The sequence below is a fragment of the Rousettus aegyptiacus genome, unplaced genomic scaffold, assembly GCF_014176215.1.
Source record: "Rousettus aegyptiacus isolate mRouAeg1 unplaced genomic scaffold, mRouAeg1.p scaffold_m13_p_6, whole genome shotgun sequence".
Classification (NCBI taxonomy): Eukaryota; Metazoa; Chordata; class Mammalia; order Chiroptera; family Pteropodidae; genus Rousettus; species Rousettus aegyptiacus.
This window is the reverse complement of record NW_023416309.1, coordinates 92,944,132-92,959,313: the sequence shown is the minus strand read 5'-3', so window position 1 is coordinate 92,959,313 and position 15,182 is coordinate 92,944,132. Positions and strand designations below refer to the sequence as shown.

Here is a 15,182-nt window from a genome sequence, read left to right as displayed (position 1 = left end):
GACATACACCACATTCACAAAATACAATAACTACATGATTATCTCAATAGATACACAAAGAGCATTTGACAAAGGTCAATATTCATTCATGACTAAAACTCTTAATAACATAGGTATAGAAGGAACTTATCTCAATGCAATAAAAGCCATGTTTGAAAAGCACATACTTGATATCATGATCCATGCGAAAAAATGAAAGCTTTATCTGTAAGATTTGAAGAAAAGGATGCCCACTTTCATCACTTCTGTTCAAAAACAGTACTGAAAGTCCTAGCCACAGGAATTAAACAAGAAGAAGAAATAAAGGCATCTGAATATGAAAGGAAGAAGTAAAATGATCTCTATTTGCAGATGACATGATCAGATATGTAGAAACCCCTAAACACTCAATAGAAAAAGCTTTTAGAACTATTAAATTCAGCAAAGTTGTGGGATACAAAAGCAATATAAAAGTCAGTGTGTTTCTAAATATCAATAATAATTTACTCCAAAGGGAAATTGAGAATATAATTCCATTCTCAATAGCAACAAAAAGAAAAAAATATTTAGAAATTAACCTTACCAATGTGATGAAAGAGTTGACACTGAAAATTATAAAGTATCGATGAAGAAAATTAAAGAAGACACAGATAAATGGAAAGATATCTCATATTCATGGATAGAAGAATTAATATTGTTAAAATGTTCATCCTACTTAAGGCAACTTGCCTTTTTACTTTTTTTATGCCAATCTTTTTCATTTAAACAGTCTATATTTCCTTCTCATAACTACATTGTCTTATTTTTTAACATTTAAATTTATAATGCATCTGGAGTTGATTTTGTGTATGATGTAACGATTTCTAGAGGAGTGGAAATTTTAGAAAATGGAAAATTTTGTAATGTTACCATTTTCCCCCTGTACCTAGCCCTTGCACTCTAATGCCTGCCTGTTCCCCCACTTGAGACCCAGATGTAGAAGATAATAATGAGTCTTGGAATTTATCTACTTTGAAGGATGTTGCTTACATTGATGACAGCATTAATGCTTTCCACCATTTTGTGACTCAGCAACTTTGCTGAATAATCACAGTTCTCAGAGTTAATAAGAATAATGTTAAATGACATTTACTATACATTTGCATATGTCAGGAACTGATCTAAACAGTTTACTGATATTAATCCATTTAATTGCTGTAACGATTCCATGATCGAGGTACTATTATCCCCATTTTACACATGAGGCATTGAGTGAATAAATCATTTTCAATAGTCATATATCTGGTAAGTTTGAGAATTGAGATATGATTACATGATGTAAACTGATGCTGCTACATCCCAGAACTCTTAACTACTGTTCAGTATTGCTCTTAACTGCAGGTTGCACTGGACTTTTGCTTTAAAGAATTGATGACGTGCCATATTAATTAGCGCATTATCAAGGTCTCTCTTCCTCCTACACATTGTAAATTCAAAAGGAAACTGTTTCCTTTCAATCAGTTGTTTTTTCTAAGATCTCTATTAAGTAGTGGTAGTCAAGTTATTTTTGAATCAGCTAATTGATTTTATTTAGAGAGACATATTTAAACATTCACAACTTTCTTCTTTTGAGATTATTTTGGTGAGTGCAAATTTATTCTTGCCTGTGATGCACAACAATAGTGTTTGGATTAAAATATTCCCACCGTATTAATCCCAGTCTTTGCTTTTATTTTCAAAATGATAAAACTTTTGACAATACCCTGCAGAGAAAACTTGCCTTGTAAGACCTAACACAAGCTTTACTTTTCCATCTAAAAATTTAAGAATTCTTTAACATATTATTTAAGAAATAATCTTTATATCAACTGATATTTCAAGAATTCACTCAGATATCACTTTTTTTTTTTCACTTTCTCTGCCCTAGCAGTAAAATTCCCTATTTTCCATAGCAATTTGTGTACTTTTCCTATAGTACTTCCGGAGAGTGGTAGCACTTAACACACTGGATTATAGCTATTTCATTTGCGTATGCTCAAATCCTGTGTATTGAAGATCGGGGCTGTCACTAGACCACGAGGGTGTATAGGCAAATATTTTTGAAGGGTTCCTGTTTATATAAACAATTTACATTTAAAAGATATTATATAACTAATGGATTCATGCGAGTTATAGGGATTGTTGATATATATATTTGGGATCATGGGTAGAGAAGAAGTAATTATGTATTTGTTGTCCCACCAGAGCTTCTGAAGACAATGTCTAGTCTCCAGGCACCCTACCTTCCCATTCCAGTTCAAGAACCAGCTCTTCATGCTTTTCATCATCAAATCTGCTCTTCTTGGCTAATTTCATATCTCCCACCACTACGCAAGGTAGGAATGCTGTCATTATAATAATATCATGGCTTTTTGGAACTTGTTAATATAGAAACAATACAGATATTCTTGTCTCTGAAATTCCCTGACACTATTTGCTTTGTGCTTGTTACATTATTGCTTTTGACATTGCGTCATCCTTCATGATCACTGTGAATTCTAGCTTCCAAGGACTTTGTCAAAGTTTTGTGTGCCTTCTTGATAATGACCACAAAGGCAAGTTTTACTCAGTCTATGCAAGAAACTATGAGAGACAATTTGTTTTCTTATGATGTGAATTTGACCCTTTCTAAACATAGACCAACGTATCTTCCAAACAAGTCTTTGGAAGACCTTAGGCTACATTCATAGCATTTCTAGAATATCCCTTTCAATGTGATGACATCTCTGTCTTCCACACACTACCACCAGCAGGTTGGATAGTCTAGGAGTCTATGGATGGAATGAGAAGAATAGTCCCACTGCCATTGGGAATCCCCATCCATTGCCTGGCACAGCTCAAGAATGACCTGGAAAAGCACAAAGTCGCCACATTGATTTGACACAGGAGAGAATGTCAGAAGAGTTCCTTAGCATTATAGAACAAGAGTCTAGGAAACCTCAGATGAGATAGGCATGGCCTTCCCAAAGGAATGATTGGCATATAGCATGAAGCCTGTAGAGAGACTGGGGTTACTATCCTGGTATCTTGGTTGTCAGCGGCCGAAGTAGGGTAGGAGATAGCCAACAGAGAAAGGATGCCTGCCACCATCCTCGCTGACCACAGGCTATATGTAGAGGTAGGTTAGAAACTAAGAGGTGGATGCATAAGAGCCAGTAATAGGCATCTACCACACTAGGATGGCATTGTCAGCCCCAAATAATCCCAGGCCCTGGAAAGGGACTTAGACCTGTTTTAGGAAGCCATTGTGAATACCGGCTTACAAAGTGTTGGTACAAAATGAGATACAGGGATCCCTGGAAGCATGGGCTGAGGCAGGCCCAGCTTGTCCTGGACTAAGAGTCATACTGTTGACAACTCTGGACAAATCTATGTTCAAATCTTAGATCTACAATACACTAATTAATTATGTGAGTAAGGATACATAAAGTAAAATTCTGCTTAGAGTTCGATGCTTATGAAAATCAAAAACCAAGGTGGAAGCAAATTGGGATGGCTTGGTCACCAGTAGCTGTATCTTTTTTTTTTTTTTTTTTTTTTTTGCAGTAATCTCTCCTGTCCTACCGCCACCAGAGTACATATGTATTTTATCATGGGATCCAAATATAATCGGTTATTTCCCTGGCTGTGGTAATTGTTCTAATGGTAGATACCAAATCTATTCTAGGCCAAGCTAACATAAGCTTCCTGGCATTCTCCTAACAATAGTTAGTGTAGGACAAAACCCATGGGGACTCTTAAGAATTTTTCTGCTTTTGTAGAGTTGATATGTGGAGAATCCTTTGATAACTGGTGACAAAGCTGAGGAAATGTAAACCTCAGGGACCTAACAATCTTTTTTTATTAGTCTATTGGTGAAAAATCTGTCCTTGGTCATAGAGAAAAGAAGGCAATAAGCAGAATAACAGCTACGTGAGAGAAAGAGTGTCTTGTGCAGTTCTATCCCTGATTGTCTCAAGACATAGTCCTATTTACTAGTTATGATGCAACACATTTTCTCTTCTTGTTTAAGCTAATTCGAGTGAGATTTTTGTTTTATACAAATAGAAGTTCTAATATGTTAAATAACTAGCACAATATCTATTTAGGTAAACTTCCAAAACTTGATTGTAATTATTCATAGTAGTACTGGATGTTTGCTGAATATTATTGTCATTATCGCAGTAGTTCTAGTAGGCATATATTTACCAATGACTATTGTAATGATCTGTTTGGCTGCCCTCTTCTTACTGTCCCTACTTCACAATGCTCTCAACTGAAAACTTCTTTGAGATCCATTCTTTGATGACTAAACATTCACATAGCTCAGTGTTCAAGAGGGTAGAGACTCAATAAAAAATTGGCTAATGTGACTAGAAAAAGAAGAAGAAAGTAAACCCCAAACAAGCAGAAGGAAAAAAGTAATATAAATAGAGCAGAAAAATGAAGTAGGTGCCTGTTTGATTTCATGTATGTCATTCAGGGCCCAGGGATGGGAGAGGGTGCAACCAAGGAATAGTACAAGGGAGGATGATGGGACTCTTCTGTATCCTTGATAAGATGGTGATTACACAGTTTGTACATACAGTGACTTTCACAGAACCGTACACCAAAAATATCAGTTTTACTGTATATTAATTTAAAAAATAAACTTTAAAATAATATTCCTTTAAAAAATTGGTTAAAGTGAATTAGATTTAATGCTTGAGAAACAAGAACGATGAACCAAGGTTTCCCAAATGTTTCATTTTTCAGCTGCTTCAAATTTCCCCATTGTTATTTTACAGCGAAATTGCATGTAGTGCCTTGCATTGACAGGTACCCGTGGAAGATGAATTTATATTTATATAAGCTTGAACATGCTAAGTTTGAAAAACTATCAACTTTATACAAAGTGATTAGAAAAATTCTATGATAACAAGGCTTGCCAGTATTTCTATATTTATTAACAAACTAGGTTATTGAGTTAAATTAAATTCTTTAAAGGTATAACTGTATTAACAAACCCCTAATAAGATAACTAATTTTAAATAGCAATTCTGGGTTACATCTCTTTATAGCTGTGAAAAAAAAAAAAACACTTTAAAAATTGTTTTATTTTTCCTCTTGCCTTGGGAGAAGACTTCTGCAGGGCTTTCTATGCAGAAGCACATGTGGAAATTTCTGCGATTTCTATATGGTCAGGAAGATGCCAAAAAACGTCAGACTTATCCCCCTTCTTTAATATAAGGCACCCTATCTGTCAGTGGAAATGCATTTTGTTATTAAAAGCAACAATTATTTATTTAATTCAATTTTTAAGTCCAAACAAATGTGTAAACTTTTGATACATTATCTGTAATTTATCAGGATTCAAGTGAATCGAATCCCCAAATTGTCAAAAGTTTTTGCAATTAATCCTGATTGTAAGAGATAAAATTCAGCATACCATGGCTCTGAATCTCTTTCATTCATTTGCTCTTCAGTTGATCTTAGAGTACCTAAGATACACTGCTTTCTCCTTCCCAACATCCCTACATCATTTACCTGCTTACTCATTCCTCTTGACATGGAACAATTAGAACAAAACATATATTTAGGCTTTCAGACAATCTAACAAACCATCTGCCAAAAAAATAATATTTAGACATTTCATAGAGACGAACTTATGCCTTGAGGAATCACACATTAGCTCTTATATCATTAAGAGTTAGGGCTATTTATCAGATCTATTTTCTCTTGAGCTTCAGGCAGCAGGAATTCTAATTGTTTACCTCTCAGTCTATGGATTTGGTTTTTGTGATTATGTTTCTTCAAAAGCTAGCTCAAAAGCAGAATAAGGTATTCTTAGCTCCTCTTTTTTGACTACTCCTAAAGACAAGAGCACAGGTTCCTCCAGTGAAAGAAAAGAATGGTGGAGAATAAACCCATGAAATACCAACAAAAATAACAACTAAGAGGAAACTACAGTATTTCAGCATCTTATAAGACTGTATTATCACGAATCTTAAATCCAGAGGTTTTTCTGAGATAGTAGCTTTCTGTGTAGACAGATTTCTTCTAGCCAATTTTATCCACCTAAGGACAAGATCTACCAATTTGCTGCTCTCTTTTGCACATTTTTAGAAAAAGCCACAATAGTTCTATTCCTTATCATAATCCCCCAAACCAAGTCCTGGGCCATGTACCCTCCTTTCTCTGTGTGCACTTTCTAGGCATAGGTCTATATCCCAGAAATCCACCCAAATGCTTGAATGGATGTTAAGGATTTAAGGCTTTATCCTAATCCAGAGAAAATTTTATCATTTATATCAAAGCTTCCCTAAAGTACAAACATTAAGTAAATAGCAATTTCATAAACAATGACAAAAATGGAGAAAGGCTATTTATAAACATCCAAGACTTTCTTCCTTCATGATTTAGTAGATTATTAATCAGTCTGAATGTTCTTAAAATTGCTGGAATCTATTAAAAATGTAGATACTGGTTTCACTGATTTAGAATGGGAACTGAGATTCTGCATTTCTAACAAGATCCCAGTTGCTGCCAATGCTGCTCACCTTCAGAAAACACTTGAAGTAGCAAGGATCTCGATGACCTGGGCGAAAGAAAGAGGTTGCTGAGCCCCTGGTCATACCAGCGGTGCCATAAAAGCTCACTATGATTACATTCTCTGTGTCTTTAATAGAACCTCCCTTTATGCTTTCTACATGACTGGGAGGTCCCTTTAGGACTGGCTGATGAATAATACTGTGCTATATATAAATTAGGAGATGAGATAACTTCTTATCAAGATACCATCGAGAATATTCCTTTAATTGAATGAGAATAAAACTACCCTTCTCCCATACTACTTTTAGAAAATAACATAACTGCTAATAATTCAAAAGTTATGTACTAATTTTTAAATAGATCTAAACAATTTAACACTCTAAAACAAAGTTTTTTTCCCTCTTAAATTACCAAAAATTGGTTTTGCCACAAAACTGACATGAACCGAAATAAACTTTGTTTTGTTTTCCTTTATTTTGCTTAGTGTGAGTTTTTGAACTCCTTGCTGCAGAAATAGTATCACATTTGATTATGGACTGCTGCTTTAGCAATAGGGGCATTGCCTAATAGTTGGTATGTACTCTAATAATTTCTTTTATAAAAACTTTAAAAATTAGGCATTTTGAAAACCATCTATACCCAAAGATTTTTCCATGAGATATTAAAACATTTATCAATTACATATAAAAATGAGATCCTTAAATGCTTAGTTTAAGGCCATTAAGACCGTCATACTTAATACAGTTTATATCTAATGACATCTAAATATTTGTTTTGGCTAGAAGGAAAAATATCTTAATTGGCTTCTGGTCTCTCAAATATATTTGAGTAAAATGAGGTTTTACATTATAAAATTTAAAGATCCTAAAGGAAAGACTTGCAATTATTTTGGTGAAAATAATATTAGTGTACATTAAACCTATTCCCAGTGAATATCAATCACTACCGCCCCCTGTAGCAAGTATTGGTCTCCACTTTACATTTGTCAATATTTAACTACTCATTTAATAGGGTTTGATATTTGTCTCCGCAGTAATCAATACCTATTTAATATTTGAGAAATGAACAAAAGAAGTAAAGGTGCATATTATGAAAGATGGTTTTGTTTCTCAAGTATTCACCTGCCATGAGGTTATTGGCATTTAATGTAATTTATTGTTGATTTTTAAATTTAATCCCATGATTTTTAAATGCTTGGATTTTCCAAACCTCTTACAGTAGCCTGATGGAATAAATACGATACCGAGAATTATTACTAAAGTTCTAAGGATTAGTAGTGGCCACTTATCATCTATAAATATTTGTATTATCAGTTACCAAAAAGATTCTCCTGTTTTATTTAAAATCAGAGTCAGAGAGTTCCGTAGACAAGATCCAAAAAATCCTGTACAATAATTGTCCTTTATTTTTCATAACTGGAAGAATAGATGATGCCATGGCATAGGGAGAGTAAAGCGACTTGAAAGAAAGGAAAAATAAAATAAAATCTACCTAAGAAAATCACCAGCTCATCAGTAAGGCTGTTGGCAACATTGTTTAAGTCTCATTTACCCCTTTAGTCGTCAGGTCACACCTACATTATTAAACTCAGTTATGCTCATTCGGCTTAGGAGGGTTGGAAAAAATGGGATAACAACAGGGAGGAAATTCAAAATGCTTGCCTGGAAATATAAATGGTTATGGGTTCCAGTGCTATACTTTCAATATTGTGTTTGATCTACAAATCTTTAAAGTGACTGGTACCCAAGAATCATAAATTTCTTTAGCAGCCTTAGCAGTCCGCTGTGGCATTCTGCCATCACTGTGGTAACCACCCAGCAATCCCTTTCCTAATATTATCATATTGATGGTGACTGTGTTTTTCTATTTTTACCATTTCTGCTGAATTCTTTGTTGTAAGTGTTTCTTTATCTATCTTGCTAGCTCCCAACAGTGCTGATCAAGAATCCTCAAAAAGGGAATTCCTACCACTGATTATATCCTTTCAGGCTTTCAAAATATTAACTTCTTCTTTCTGTTTTCATTTGTCACTTTTAAGAAACGTAAAATAAGCTCCCAAGAACACTGGAAGAACTCTACCAGATATAGATCAAGCGTCTTCCTTGTAGACTAAATTAGTACTCAGATTAATGACTATGATATTTAGGAGGGCACTTCTCTTATTAACTGCCAAATGAATGAACTAAAACACTCATCATTATCTTACTCCTAAATGAACATCAGTTCCTTCTCAGGATACTCTTTTAAGCCCTAAATTTTGTCTAATCATCTGTTCACCCCTCCTTTGTTTCCTAAGTTGGTTAACTTGGATGTTTCTGGGCATAACCATTAGCTTTCCTATCTCCATTTCTTCCTATAGGAATTAAAAGTTTCAATGAAAAATAAAATTTCTAGGTCAGCCTTATTATTATAGAGCTCCAATTTGGACATGCAGATTAGTTCACAACCCTTTTGTTGGATATGTAAAGAATGTTTGAAGGGAAGGATAGAATGTCCAAAATGGAAAAAAAAAAAAAAAAAAGACTCACTAGGGATATAGTAACTGTTATAGTAGGGTTTTTAAATGTGTTTTACACAAGAAGAATTAAATATGTTTTCTTAAGGGTTTAGAAATAGAGAATCGAGGCTGATCACCTTCAGCGAAATCTTTGAGGGCATAGATTTCTGATAACTTTAATAAATAAATTCTTGGTTAAACCTCTGCAAAGATGATAGGGGAAACTCCTATGGGCAGAGCATGCTGGTAACATAGTTTTTTTATAAAATACCCTCATAAAACAGGTAGAACAAATAAAATCTTAGAGGAAAAAAAGATGAATGATATTTGCAACAAAATTTTATAAAAAAGAAATTCCCAGAAATCTCAGATATAGGCAGATTTAACCAAAACACCCACCTGCACTATATTCTCTATAGTGGTAGTGTCAAAGATAAAAAGAAGTAACACATAAACGGTACCATGAACCAACAAAAATCATCTCCACAAGAGAGAACTACACGCAGAGTGGTAACCTAGGAAAACAAATTTGAGAAAAACCAGCAGAAAATGCAAGTTGCAGATTAAGTACAAAATGATACAGGGAAAGTACTGGACAAATATGGCAAAGTCTGAACCTTATAGCAAAGATCATAATGAATTTAAAAAGGAAATAAATATAAGAAATCCAGGATCTCAAATTGGCAGATCTCCTCTATAAGGAATGATGGAGGGGATAAAAATAAGAGAGAGAGCATAGTGTCACTCATCACACATCATTGAAAGTTGCTAGGACAACAACTCATTACCCTGAAAATTTATAATGGATGGAAATTAACATTTATTCTACTTCTCTGACATGTTTCTGGGTTACCAAATACATCTAGTGAATGAATTTTCTCATTAAAAAAGGACTCTATGTAATACATCCACAAAGAAATTCAGAATTAGAATATAGAATTAGGAAAATCACCATTTTGCAACCCTTAATTAAATACCATCAATTGATGGTGTGCTGGGTTATGTTATATCAACATGGCTACTGCCAAGAACTATGCTTCCTGGAATTCCCTTCTTTGTATGGACCCACATTAGAATTGAATGAAAGAGTAATTTGCCTCAAATTGAGAAGTCAATATGAAGCAAAAACTATAAATTTCAGAGATGTGTTGTGATTAAACATGGTAACCAACAAGGGCAAGACGCATACCCCATACGTCCTCATTCTCCTCTGCTATGTATCTGTTTTCCTAAGTGATCAATAGTGGCCCCAGGTTCACTGAAAGCTGTTCATTGCAGTTTATAGGTGTGGGTACTACAGGGAAGCATGGTTTCCTAAAGAGTCCACCTGAAGCCCATTCATTGGCTTCCCATGCTTGACCTCTCTGATGTCCCGGCTGCAGAATTTTAGACTGATTAGCTACTAACCTTTTTTTTTTTTTTTTTTTTTTGGATCATGACACTTTCCTTCCAGACTTTTGCTGTTTCAGTTCCTCCCTCATTTGCATAAGTCAAGTTCCTATAATAAATCTTCAGTACCACAATAGAAAGAGTGGCTCAGTTTTTTGGCTGAATTCTGATTGATCCAGATAAAATGAATAAATGTAGAGGTGATTCGGGAACTTAACAATGAAGGATCAGGCAGGCCAAACCTGAATATCTTGCTCACTTTTACATTAAGAAAAATGAGACAATAAAACATTGCAAACCTTCCGAGGTGATGCAGTATAAGTAAACAAACTACGTATTCAAACCAACGGAAAATCATGAGCCTAAATCTAATAAAGCCTTAGATTTAACTAACAGAGAATAGTAAAGCAAGGATCATGTGTGAGTGACTGTTATAACAAGGAAGAAATCAGCCAATTCTAGAATATAGAACATTCTGCAAGGCAACTGCTGCATTTTTTAAGCCTGTTAATACCTAAACCAGAGAAAGACAGACAGACAGACAGACAGACAGACAGAGAGAAGGACTGGTTTACATTAAAAGAGACCTAAAGACAGTTAAGACATATAGCAACAAACATAATGAGCAGAACATACTTGGATTCTGTTGTGTATAATAAGTTTACAGATATTTTAATTTGGACTAGACACATTTCACTTGTTCAATTGCCACATGTCCCTAGAGGCTAACGTATTGGACATTACAGCTTTGGACAGCAGCCTATTAACCCATATTTTTTAAACAAACAATCTGTAACTTGCATACAAATGGACAAAATATTAAAACTAGAAATTAGTCCAACCTTGCATTGTCATGAAAAACTATGAATCATAAAGTTGCATTCAGTTTGAAAGAATATATTTTCATAGAGGTTCGATTTGGAATACAAAGAACAAAACAAACAAAAAGATAATAACATCATTCGCTTATTGAATGATTACTATAATAAGGGCATTCTAGGTATATTCCATTTAATACAGCAATTTCATAGTGCAATTACTATTGTATCTTCATTTTATATTTGAGGGAACTGAGGTTTAATGAGGTTTTGTAATTTGCTGAGATTGATAGAACTGGAATTGTAAACTTATGTCTGATTGACTCTAATTCCTAGAGAGCTTCCTCTGTGACTGGAGTGAAAAAATTTTTTTCTTGTTTAGTTAGACTGTAATATGAAAAAAGAAAAACAAAAAACAGTAGAACAGAGCCACGATACTGAGTAAATGATAGAGTGGTAAAGCTGAAGAGACGATCAAGGACTAACGGACTTTCTTGTATCACTTTGAGGTCTCTGTCTCTTTTGCAGATTTTTTTTTTTTTTTTTTTTACCTAAGAATTCTCTTTAGTTCATGTTTGTGTTTGCGGGACCACCTGTAATTATGAAATTTACTCTATCTTTGTTAAATTTATAATGGTTTACTGGATGACTCTCTCTAAAGTCTATTACAGTATACCTAAGGTCATCACAATATTAATGGCTTCTTAAAAAAAGAAACTGTCTAAGACTACTAATAAGCACTGTGCTTTTTGCATAGTTTATGCCAGTCACTTAGAATTTATAATGTATGTTGCTAAAACATTTATTTAATATTGATAGCTTCTTTTATGCCACTTCTATTTGATATTACAAATATATTAAGTGGTTAAAATGCATATACCCTTTCTATCAACATTCATTTAACGTTAATACTTTCTAAAACACCTATGGAATAATAATAGCCACCTCACGTTTGAGGTGGCTAGTATACTGAGTTGCTAATTCATCAAAAGAAATATGTTAATATGTCAAAATTACTGTACAACATATGCTGAGGAGAAAAGAAAAGGATAAGGAGACAGTCTGCTCTGTAAATTAAAATAGTGACTTTCTATCCCATAGTACCCAGTTAGTGAGCCAGGAACCAGTCGTCCAAGAAACTGGCTTGTGTCGTCTGACTCTTTGAGTCTTCTTTCTGTCTGCTCTTTCAATGACCACACCAACGCCACAAAGACAGGTAGACAGACGATCAGTTTTTTTCCTAAATAGTATACACTTGGATGAAAGTCAATAATGGGACAAAGATAAAATAAATTATTTCAATGTATTTATTGAGTTATTCAAAAACTTTGTCGAAAAACTTATTATAAGCAACAAAATGGCCAGGTGGTTATGCTACAAAGTTGAATATAATATGCTTATGGTGTTTGAGGAGATCACAATGGTTAAGATAGACCTAAAGTCAAAGGGAAGCAGTAGTTAGTATCATAGGTGTAAAGATATTATACCTGTTATTGTACAGAACTTTTGGAACATAGAGAAGAACAAGACTAAATGTCTCTAAGGAAGTAAAGGTGGGGTTGAGAGAAGAGATTGTATTCGAACTGGGTCTTAAAAAATAAATTAATAAATGATGGATTGTTTGTTCAGGAATGGAAACAGAGAGGTCAGGAAAGAAAATTAACTGAAGATGAACCTGGAGAGTTAGAGAGGTGCCAGCAAGCACATAGTTTTGTGTGATCCACGAAGCATTTTATCCTACTGTCAAGGGAGTGAATTCATGGTTTTAAAATATATGACTAACATGCTTGGAGCTCTGTGTTTACATTCATAACTGGGAAAATGGAGGAGAATGTGTTGGAGGAAGGACAGATCAAACGCAATAATGCGATGACAAATGGTAGAGCATAAATGAGTTGTATTCCACAAATGTATATGATGTAGACGCACATATTTTGATCCAGTAAGAAGTCATGGAAACATTACTTTGGAAATATAAGTAAAATCAATTTCAGATGAAAGGTCAGGAAAAATAATTTTTTTTGTTTTGTCTGAACAATTCTTATTGCTCTTGATAATACTGGTGACAGTAACAGAAATGAGAAAGATAAAGGATGCAGAATATCTATATTGTGGGAGATTCTACCTGTGCTGGGAGCAGAGAGATTTCTGTGCCAAAGATGTTGACATTTTTGTGTGTGTGTGTCACAGTCCTGCCCAAACACTAATCTATTTTGGATTAATTGCTTCCAAAACTGTATTTTGAATGTTGAAGCTGTAATGAAATAATTAAGTACGTGACCATTTATCATATCATGCGTTATGCCAGAGGTACACTATGAGCAATGAGTATTTATCGATGTTCTAATTATAACTGAGCATTGATATCTCTGTATATTATTATTATTTTTAAATAGTATTTTGATACTATTCACAGGAATTTTTATTAGAATGCTTTCTTCATTGGAATCAGGCTGACATTGAAAGCTCAAGGAATGCAGAGCATTAAATATGTCTGTGATCAAAGACGAGGGGCATATGGAACTCCAACCAGCTATAAAAACAGAGCAGGTTTTCTCAATCTCAGTATTATTAAAATTTTGACATTGATGACCGTTTGATGGAAGAGGTGTTCTATGCATTGTAGGATGTTTAGGAACATCCTGGATGTCTACCCACTATAGGTCTGTAACACTCGCCTGTAGTCATGACAACCAAAAATGTCTTCGGACATTGCCCAGAATTGCCACAGATATAGGTAAAATTAAGACATCCCTTCACTTTAAAGTTACACCAATGAAGTAACCCACCGTGTGTTCTGTCACTGAGTATTATATTTTCAAAGTAAACAGTTGCAAACAAAATTATAGGAGAGCCACTAAAGTAATATTAGCCAGAAGTAAATCACTAATATACACGTGAATATATTTTGGCTTTTTGCCCATCAGTGAGGGTGTTCAGCTAACCTGAATTTTTATCTATTTATCTGAATCACTGGCACGATAAACTTCACTATCTTGCTAAAGGAACTAAAAATACTCGTCCTTATCCATAAATCACTGATAGCTAAGCATATTCTGTTTTCATACTCAAATGGAATTTTAAAAAGACTAAATTCAAATCAGTGTGCATCTTCTATCTGCTCAACTTTTCCACCTACATATTGGTAAACACTAACTTGTTTTCTCTTTATCTCACAGGGAGAAAGGGAAAAAATTTGAGAACCCGTGCATGTCTGGACTCTCTTCTAAGAACTTTATGATCTTAATTTAGTAAAAAAAATTAAAAAATAAAAAAAAATAGCCTTGACAAAAATAATCACTTTTTAGAAATAATATCATGTTTTGAAATCACTGTTCCTGGCTTTTAAAACTTTTAACCAGAATTGACCGAAAGCACTTCCAGTTGCATTTCACTGACTGAAGCCACTCTTATGCCCTCAGCTAACTTCAAACGGAGTGGGGAAGACAAGCTTCACATTGTGGCTAAAAGGTGAGAACTGAGATGTGTGAAATGCGTGAACAGTCCTAACAACCACAACTGCAATGGCGTTTTTCGTGCTGCATTATAACGAATCATTTATGCCCCCTGTGTAGAAATCTTGCCTTCGCCATCTTGGTATGTCTATAACCTTATGTGGACCATTCAAAACAATATTTGTTGCTTTAATAAGTAAACGGGACCTCACTAAACTGCGCTACTTCAAGATTCGTCATACAGAAAGTAATATTTGTGAGTAAATATTAGCATTTTATTACTAGCTCATTTTCTGAGCTCATTCTGCTTGCTTGGCTGTAGGGTTATCAATCTATAAATTTTCAGAGCAAACCATGTTTAGCTCAGTCTTCCCACAGAGGAAAGGGAATCTTAGTACCTATTTACTTTTATGTACCTGCCAGATATTTGCTAGAAAGTGATAAATCAGGCCAGTCTATTGGAGGAGTTTTTCTATGATCTAAGGGTAGGGGTTCCATTTTCTTCGGTTTCCTTGG

General features: G+C 34.4%; 1 long non-coding RNA gene across 1 annotated transcript in view; it reads left to right on the top strand.

Annotated features, from left to right (window-relative positions):
* Positions 1-14,500, top strand: part of LOC107513661 — a 137,017-nt gene extending 122,517 nt beyond the window's left edge. The window contains exons 3-4 of the long non-coding RNA XR_001597604.2: positions 2,203-2,333; positions 14,391-14,500. This is a non-coding gene — a long non-coding RNA (uncharacterized LOC107513661). The remainder of the gene's footprint in view (positions 1-2,202; positions 2,334-14,390) is intronic.
* Positions 14,501-15,182: the final 682 nt, after the last annotated feature.